A 9,108-nucleotide genomic window follows, 5' to 3' on the forward strand; every position below is an offset into this window, starting at 1 on the left:
AAAAAAAAAAAAAAAAGCTGGGGCACCCATGGCTGGGTGCGGTGGCTCATGCCTGCAATCCCAGCACTTTGGAGGCCGAGGCGGGTGGATCACCTGAAGTCAGGAGTTCAAGACCAGCATGGCCAACATGGTGAAACTCTGTCTCTATAAAAAATACAGATATTAGCGAGGCATGATGGTGCAGGCTTGTAATCCCAGCTACTAAGGAGGCTGAGGCAGGAGAATTGCTTGAACCTGGAAGGCGGAGGTTGCAGTGAGCCAAGATTGCATCACTGCACTCCGGCCTGGGCAATAGAGTGAGACTCGGTCTCTAAAACAAAAATAAAAAAGAATGCAGAAGAGGTTTGGGTTGTAGTGAGTTTAACTCTTGTGTTTGTGATCAAGGAAGTTACAGCAAACAGGTGAGAGTTCAGAAGATTTTCAAGAGGGCTGAGATAAGGTGGAGGAAGCCACAGGTTCCAGACTTTAGATGCAAAAATAAGGGTGATAGGGTTTGGATATTTGTTCCCTCCAAATCTCATGTTGAAATGTAATCCCCAGTGTTAAAGGTAGAGCCTAGTGGGAGTGATTCTATCACAGGGGTAGATCCCTCATTAATAGTTTGACATCATCCTCTTGGTGATAAGTTAGTTCTCCCTCGGTCAGTTCATGGAAGATCCAGTTATTTAAAAGTATGTGGCACCTCCCCATTAGCTTCTCTTGCTCTGGCTCTTGCCATGTGACACGCCTGCTCCCACTTTGCTCTCCATCATAATCGTAAGCTTGCTGAGGCCCTCACCAGAGGCATATGCCAGCACCATGCTTTGTGTACTGTCCAGAACCATGAGCGAATTAAATCTCTTTTCTTTATAAATTCCCCATCCTTAAGTATTTATTTTATATTTATTTTTTATTTTTTTGAGATGGAGTCTTGCTCAGTCACCTAGGCTGGAGTGCAGTGGTATGATCTCAGCTCACTGCAACCTCTGCCTCCCTGGTTTAAGCCATTCTCCTGCCTCAGCCTCCTGAGTAGCTGGGATTACAGACGTGCATCATCACGCCCGGCTAATTTTTGTATTTTTAGTAGAGATGGGGTTTCGCCATGTTGGCCAGGCTGGTGTTGAATTCCTGACCTTACTTAGGTGTTCTGCCTGCCTCAACCTCCCAAAGTGCTGGGATTGCAGGTCTGAACCCCTGAGCCTGCCCAAGTATTTCTTTATAGCAACACAAGAACAGCCCAAACAGAAAAAACCACTAGTCATCCCATTCGCCCCTGTCAGTTTCACAACCCATCCAAAATAACCTCTCAGTGTTTGTCATTTGTTTTGTTTTTGTTTGTTTGTTTTGAGACGGAGTCTCACTTTGATGCCCAGACTGGAGTACAATGACATGATCTTGGCTCACTGCAACCTCCACCTCCCAGGTTCAAGGAATTCTCCTGCCCCAGCCTCCCGAGTAGCTGGAGCTACAGGCACATGCCACCACACCTGGCTGATTTTTGTATTTTTAGTAGAGATGGGGTTTCACCATATTGACCAGGCTGGTCTTGAACTCCTGACTCAAGTGATCTGCCTGCCTTGGCCTCCCAAAGTGCTGGGATTACAGATTTGAGCCACCATGACTGGCCCTTATTTTTTTATACTTAGCATAATTATTTTGAGATTCATACATGTTGTTGCATAGATCAACCATTCACTCCCTTTTATTGTGGAGGAATATTCCATCTATGAATATACTACAATTTATTCATTCATCTGTTGATAGACATTTGAATTGTTTCCTCTTTGGGGTTTATCACAAATAAAATTACTGGCCAGGCACAGTGGCTCATGCCTGTAATCCTAACACTTAGGGAGGCCGAAGCGGGAGGATCGCTTGAGCCCAAGAGTTCAAAACCAGCCTTGACCCCTCCTGGGGTCCCTCACTCTTACCCACCGTTCTACCCTGATGGGGTGGCTGGTGGGGGAATTGTGTCTGGACCGCCAGTGGGTCCCAAGAGTTAGGAGCTGCCTCATCTGTGGGGGCCCCAGGTGGGAATAAGCAGAATCCCGAATGCACTACCCCCTTTTCAGTATCAAGCTCTGGGATTGGTGGTACTCCCCCAACAAAGATGTCTAACACTCCAATGGGGGATAGGAACCCATCCTCTGCTTCACCACCAGCCACCTTCCCCCATGTGGCACCAAACCTGCCTCCCCCATCTGCCCAAGCCCCCTCAACAATGCATCAGTGGCTGGGCATGGTGACTCATGCCTGTAATCCCAACACTTTGGGAGGATGACACAGAAGGATCACTTGAAGTCAGGAGTTCAAGACCAACCTGGCCAACATGGCGAATAGGACCCCACTGGGTTACTGAGGCACCTCGCCACCGGCAGACCTCCAAGCCAGCCTTGTCCACTGTGGGACCTGCCACCTGCAAGCCCTAAGGTGTCATCTCTGTCACCACCACCTGTAGCCCCTGCCTCAGGGTTACCCCTAAGCACCAGACAGATCAACAGGAGCTTGCTGAGGAGTATGAGACTCCTAAGAGCACAGTGCACGCAGCCTGCAGCCCCCACCTTCTCCTAAGGAGGTAGCCCTGCCCAGCCATGCCAGTCAGCCAAGTGAGTGGATATGAGAGCGTGGGCCTGGAAGGGGAGTTATGAAGGGGTGACAGAGAGTCGCATGGGGGGGCCTTGTGTTTATGTGGTGCTTTTTATTGTTTGTTTGTTTGGGACAGAGTTTTTTTTTGAGATGGAGTTTCGCTCTTGTTGTCCAGACTGGAGTGCAAAGGCGCAATCTTGGCTCACCGTAACCTCCACCTCCCTAGTTCAAGTGACTCTCCTGCCTCAGCCTCCCAAGTAACTGGGATTACAGGCGCGTGACACCATACCTGGTTAATTTTGTATTTTTAGTGGAGATGGGTTTTCTCCATGATTATCAGGCTGGTCTTGAACTTCTGACCCAGGTGATCTGCCCGCCTCAGCCTCCCAAAGTGCTGGGATTACAGGTGTGAGCCATCACATCTGGCCTATGTGGTGTTTTTATTATTTATTTATTTATTTTTTGAGACAGAGTCTCACTCTGTCACCCAGGCTAGAGTGCAGTAAGACTCTTGGCTCACTGCAACCTCTGCCTCCCAGGTTCAAGGGATGCCTCAGCCCCCCGAGTAGCTGGAATTATAGGTGCATGCCACCACGCCCAGCTAATTTTTGTATTTTTGTAAAGACGGGGTTTCACCATATTGGCCAGGCTGGTCTTGAACTCCTTGACCTTGTGATCCGCCTGCCTTGGTCTCCCAAAGTGCTGGGATTAAGGCGTGAGCCACTGCGCCTGATCCTATGTGGTGTTTTTATTTTTTATTGAGACAGGGTCTTGCTCTGTCACCCAGGCTGGAGAGCAGTTCTGTGATCATGGTTCACTGAAGCCTTGAACTCCTTCGCTCAAGTGATCCTCTACCTCAGCCTACGTGCCTGGAGCTGGGACGACAGGCACATGCAGGAGCAAAAGGCTACTTTTTTTATTTCTATTTTTTGTAGAGATGAGGTTTTGCATTTTGTTGCCTGGGCTGGTCTTGAACTCCTGGCCTCCAGTCATCCTCCTGCCTTGGCCTCCCAAAGTACTGAGATTATAGGCATGTGCCACCACACCCGCCCTATGTGGTGTTTTTTGAACAATTAATGCAGTGAAAGGGATTTATAAACAGATGCCTGGTTGTTTTAATTTCCTCTGGAAAAAACTTCCTCAAAAAGTCTTAAGGCCAGGGCCCCTCTCCCTGCCTTACATTGCACCCCAAAGCCTTCCTGCTCGAGGCCTGAGTGGTTGATGCCTCGACTTTCCCACAACTCAAGGACTTTGCAGCCTGCACAGGATCTGCTCTTTCTCTGCTGGCGACAGACAGGCTCTTAGCAGCTTCCAGATTGTCGCCAATCTGGAAGGCCCCTCCTGTTCTACTCTCTGTCACCCCTTTGTATCCCTGCTTCCAGGCCCACCCACTCATACCTCCTCACTTGGCCTACTGACTGGCATGGTTGGGCACCACTACCACCTTAAGAAGGGGATGAGGGCTGCAAGCTGGGAGCACTGGGCTCTAGGGGGTCTCATAGTCCTCAACCAGCTCCTGTTTGATCTGTCTGGATTTATTTATTTATTTAATTTTTTTTGAGAAGGAATCTCGCTCTGTTACCCAGGCTGGAGTGCAGTGGCCCGATCTTGGCTTACTGCAACCCCACCTCTCAGGTTCAAGTGATTCTCCTGCCTCAGCCTCCCAAGTAGCTGGGACTACAGGTGCCTGCCACCACGCCCAGCTAATTTTTATATTTTAGTAGAGACGGGGTTTCACTATATTGGCCAGGCTGGTCTTGAACTCCTAGCCTTGTGGTCCGCCTGCCTCAGCCTCACAAAGTGCTGGGATTACAGGCGTAAGCCACCGTGCCCGGCCTTTTATTTTTATTTTTATTTTTTGAGGTGGAGTCTCACTGTCAGTCAGGCTGGAGTGCAATGGCACGATATTGGCTCACTGCAACCTTTGCCCCCCAGGTTCAAGCAATTCTCCCACCTCAGTCTCCTGAATAGCTGAAATTGCAGGCAGGTGCCACCATACCTGATTAATTTTTTTTTTTAAGACGGGGTTTCACCATGTTGGTCAGGCTGGTCTTGAACTCCCGACCTCAGGTGATCCACCCGCCTTGGCCTCCAAAGTGCTTGGATTACAGGTGTGAGCCACCATGCTGGGCCATACCTGACTAATTTTTGTATTTTTAGTAGAGACAGGGTTTCACCATGTTGGCCAGGCTGGTCTTGAACTCCTGACCTCAAGTGATCGCCCACCTCGGCCTCCCAATGTGCTTGGATTACAGACGTAAGCCACCACGCCTGGACTTTTTATTATGTTTTTTTGAGACAGGGTCACACTCTGTCACCTAGGATGGAGTGCAGTGGCATGATCTCAGCTCACTGCAACTTCCGCCTCCCAGATTCAAGTGATTCTCCTACCTCAGCCTCCCAAGTAGCTGAGATTACAGGCATGCATCACCAGGTCCAACTAACTTTTGTTAGTAGAGACCAAGTTTTACCATGTTGGCTAGGCTGGTCTTGAACTCCGGTCCTCTGGTAATCCACCTGCCTTGCCCTCTCAAAGTGCTGGCATTACAGGTGTGAGCAATGGTGCCTAGTCTTGTGGGGTTTTTAGAAGCTGCAGCTGTGCCCTCCCCACTAGCTGGGGCTGGGTGGTCTCAGGCTGCTTTGGCCAGCCCCTGGCAGGGTCTGAGCACGCGCTGCCTCCGTTCCAGGTGGGTTCAATAAACACCGGAGCCTTGCTTTGAATGCGCAGGTGCAGCGACTTGTACTTGAGACCACTGCAAGGCGTCCTGCGGGGTGAGAAGCGGGAGGACGCCATGGAGGAGGCGCAGCGCCAGGAGGACAGCACGCCAAGGAAGTGAGCGGGAGGATGAACGGGACTGCAAGGAGTGGGGGCTACAGCCTGCGAGGTGAGTGCCTCAAGAGATGTGCCTAATTTAAAAGCCAAGCAGGCGGGAGCAGTGGCTCACGCCTGTAATCCCAGCACTTTCAGAGGCTGAGGCTGATGGATCAGGAAGTCAGGAGTTTCATACCAGCCTGGTCAGCAAAGTGAAACCCTGTCTATGCTAAAAATTGGCCGGGTGTGGTGGCACGTACCTGTAGTCCCAGCTACTCCGGAGGCTGAGGCCGGAGAATCATTCGAACCCAAGAGGTGGAGGTTGCAGTGAGCCGAGACTGCGCCATTGCACTCCAGACTGGGCAACAGAGCGAGACTCCATCTCAAAAAAAAAATAAATAAATAAAAAGCCAAGCTGTTTTCCAGAATGTTTGTGTCATGTTACATTCCCAACAACACGAGAGAGCCAAACAATATGCTCAGTTCCTCCATACCCTTATCAACCCTTAGTATGGTCAATCATCTTATTTATTTTCATTTTGTTTTCAGACAGGGTCTCAGTTTGTCGACCAGGCTGGAATGCAGTGGCATGATCACAACTCACTGCAGCCTCGACCTTCCAAGTTCAAGTGATCCTCTCTCTTCAGCCACCTGAGTAGCTGGGACTACAGGCTCACACCACCATGCCTGGCATATGTGTGTGTGTATACATATATATATTATTATTATTGGTAGAGAATTGGTCTCTCTGTTGCCCACTCCTGGGCTCAAGTGAGCCTCCCACCTTGGCCTCCGAAGGTGTGGGGATTACAGGCGTGAGCCACTGTGCCTGGCCGTTTGGGTGAAATTTTGAGTCAATAAAAAACTTTCTTGAGACAGGGTCTGGCGCTCTTGCCCCAGCTGGATTGCAGTGGCATGATCTCGGCTCACTGCTGCCCCCGCCTCCTGAGTTCAAGCAATAAGCATTATTGTGAGTCAGCCAACAAAGAGACAGGAGTCCAGCTCAAATCTGCCTCCTGTGCTGTTCTGAAGTCAGTACTTTTTACATTTTTATTGTTTTTTTGAGACGGAGTCTCGCTCTGTTGCCCAGGCTGGAGTGCAGTGGCATGATCTCAGCTCAGGCCACTGCAACCTCTGCCTCCCGGATTCAAGCGATTCTGCTGCCTCAGCCTCCCGAGTAGCTGGGACTACAGGCCTCAGCCACCGCGCCCGGCCGAAACTGAACCTTTTACCGGATTTAACTCACTTCCTAGTAAAGTAGAACAGGCGCGTTCCCTGCGTTGCTCTGCCATCCCAGGTTTCAGCAATAGGATATCGCTTGGACCCCCCGCTAAGAGGCGGGGTTCAGGGTATGACGCCATTGGTCTCCAACACAGTCGCTGAGTCTCACGTCTATGCTCCAGTGGCCTTAGCTCACTTCCGTGGAGGCGGGACTTCCGGCCTTCCTACAGCACTTCCGGCCAGAGCTTAAAGCTTCGCTGCTGGACAGTCTGCGGGAGGTGCCGCGGCTCAGAACACCTGGTCTCTCGGCGCGCAGGTGAGTTTCAAAGGTTCGGGGAGCTTACGGAACGAGCGTTCCTGGCGGGTGAGTCTCCGGGCAGTGCTCTTGGCCTTTTCTTTCTTCAGTTCCTGGAATCTTCCCAGATTGCCAGAGCCGGGCGTTGCCTGCTCGCTGTGTCTTTGACCCAACCCAGCTGTGCCGGCCCGAAGGCAGTGCGAAGGCGAGAGCGTGTGTGCCGGGAGGCGGGCCAGCTGGCTGGGTTGGGACCGCCCTGCGCCTCCGGGAAGGCCTTATTTAGGAGTAGCCGGATGTGATCCCTTGCATGTTAAGCTTCTCTCGGAGAATTGGCATGTCACTTTGGAAGAGGTGAATATGGTACAGGCGACCAACAACTTTTACAAGGTGTCCTCTTAGAGGAACAGCCCCGTCGTTCTGAATCACTTAACATTGGTTATGACGGAGAAATAACGTTAAGTAGGTGGAGAGCACTTAAAGCAACTATTTGTTTGTTTGTTTGTTCTTTTGAGACGGAGTCTTGTTTTGTTGCTCAGGCTGGAGTGTAGTGGCACGATCTTGGCTCACTGCAACGTTTGCCTCCCGGGTTCAAGTGATTCTCCAGCCTCGGCCTCCCGAGTAACTAGAACTACAGGCATGAGTCACCACGCCCAGCTAATTCTTGTATTTTTAGTAAAGACGGGGTTTCTCCATGTTGGCCAGGCTGCTATCGAGCTGCTGACCTTAGATGATCTGCCCGCCTCGGCCTCCCAAAGTGCTGGGATTACAGGTGTGACCCACCGCGCCTGGCCTAAAGTAGATATTTTTACTTGGTGTTTACTACCAAATGGGGACTGTTCTAAGTTGTGGGTGGATCCAAATGCTTGTATGATAGATAGCTCCTCAGAGAAGCAGTCTTGGCGGGAAGACAGGGTTAACAAATTGCCAAACTGATAGATAAAGTTAGTGGAGGTGGAGATGAAGAGAGAGGACTTCTCTTTTGTCTGGCATTAATAAAGCCACGGCCACTGACTTTTGATATTTGTTTTATAACGTTTTTCATCTTAAACTTAAAAAGTTTTAACTTGTCTGTATGCTCATAATTTATGTGCTGTTGTAAGCAGTATATCCCTGGGATTTTTTTTTTTTAAATCAAAGCGGATAGCTTTTTTTGTTTGTTTGTTTGTTTTTGTTTTTGAGACAGTCTTGCTCTGTTGCCTAGGCTGGTGTGCAGTGGCCCAATCTCAGCTCATTGCAACCTCTCTGCCTGCTGGTTGCAAGCAATTTTCCCACCTCAGCCTCTTGAATAGCTGGGATGACAGGCACGCACCACCACGCTGTTAATTTTTTTTTTTTTTTAAATTTTGTCATGTTGGCCAGGCTGGTTTCGAACTCCTAACCTCAGGTGATCCACCTCCATTGGCCTCCCAGAGTGCTGGGATTACAAGTGTGAGCCAGCACGCCTGGCCCAGCCTGCCTTTTGACTGGCAGGTTTATTGGATTTATATTCATTGTTACTATTGTAATATTTATTCAGATCAAAATCTTTGGTGTCATCCCTGATTAATCTCTTTCAGATATATCAGCAAATCCTATGGACTCTCCACCTTCAAAATCTGTCCACACATCCAAGCTCTTCTCATCACCTTCACTTGTTCAAGTTACATTGTCTCTCACTTGAATTACTGCAGTAGTTTCTGCTCTTTCCTCTTTCAGTCTGTTTGTATCACAGCTTCTTGATTGATCCTTCTAAAAACCATGGCAAAACCTGGTCTCTACGAAAAGTACAAAAATTAGCCAGGCGTGGTGGCGGGCCCCTGTAATCCCAGCTACTCAGGAGGCTGAGACAGGAGAAGAGCTTGAACCTGGGAGGCGGAGGTTGCAGTGAGCCAAGATCGCACACTGCAGTCCAGCCTGGGTGACAAGAGTGAGACTCTATCTCCAAAAAAGAAAAAATCAGATTTATCTCTTTCTTCTCAAAAATTCTCCAAGGACTACATATTTCACCCAGAGTAAAAGCCAAAGTCTTTAGAGTAGATTATTCCTATAAAGTTTTATATATTGTGGCTCTGCGTCATTTCTGATCTCATCTTGTTCTAATCTCCTGTTTGCTCCACTCTGTGGCCTCCTCAAGCACATCCTAGTCTCAGGGTATATTTACTTGGTATTCCTTTCCCTCATATGTCCACATGGTTCAGTTCTTTACCTCTCATATTTTGGGGACTGTTACCTTCTC

The 9,108-nt window shown here is 49.4% G+C and overlaps 1 protein-coding gene across 1 annotated transcript in view; it reads left to right on the forward strand.

The window, feature by feature from the left end:
* Nucleotides 1-6,768: 6,768 nt before the first annotated feature.
* TBCE (tubulin folding cofactor E) overlaps nucleotides 6,769-9,108 on the forward strand; it is a 67,148-nt gene continuing 64,808 nt past the window's right edge. The window contains exon 1 of the mRNA XM_037737813.1: nucleotides 6,769-6,914. The gene's annotated coding sequence lies outside the window, so the exon portion shown is untranslated. The remainder of the gene's footprint in view (nucleotides 6,915-9,108) is intronic.

The sequence above is a fragment of the Cebus imitator genome, unplaced genomic scaffold (genome assembly GCF_001604975.1).
Source record: "Cebus imitator isolate Cc_AM_T3 unplaced genomic scaffold, Cebus_imitator-1.0 Scaffold42, whole genome shotgun sequence".
Classification (NCBI taxonomy): Eukaryota; Metazoa; Chordata; class Mammalia; order Primates; family Cebidae; genus Cebus; species Cebus imitator.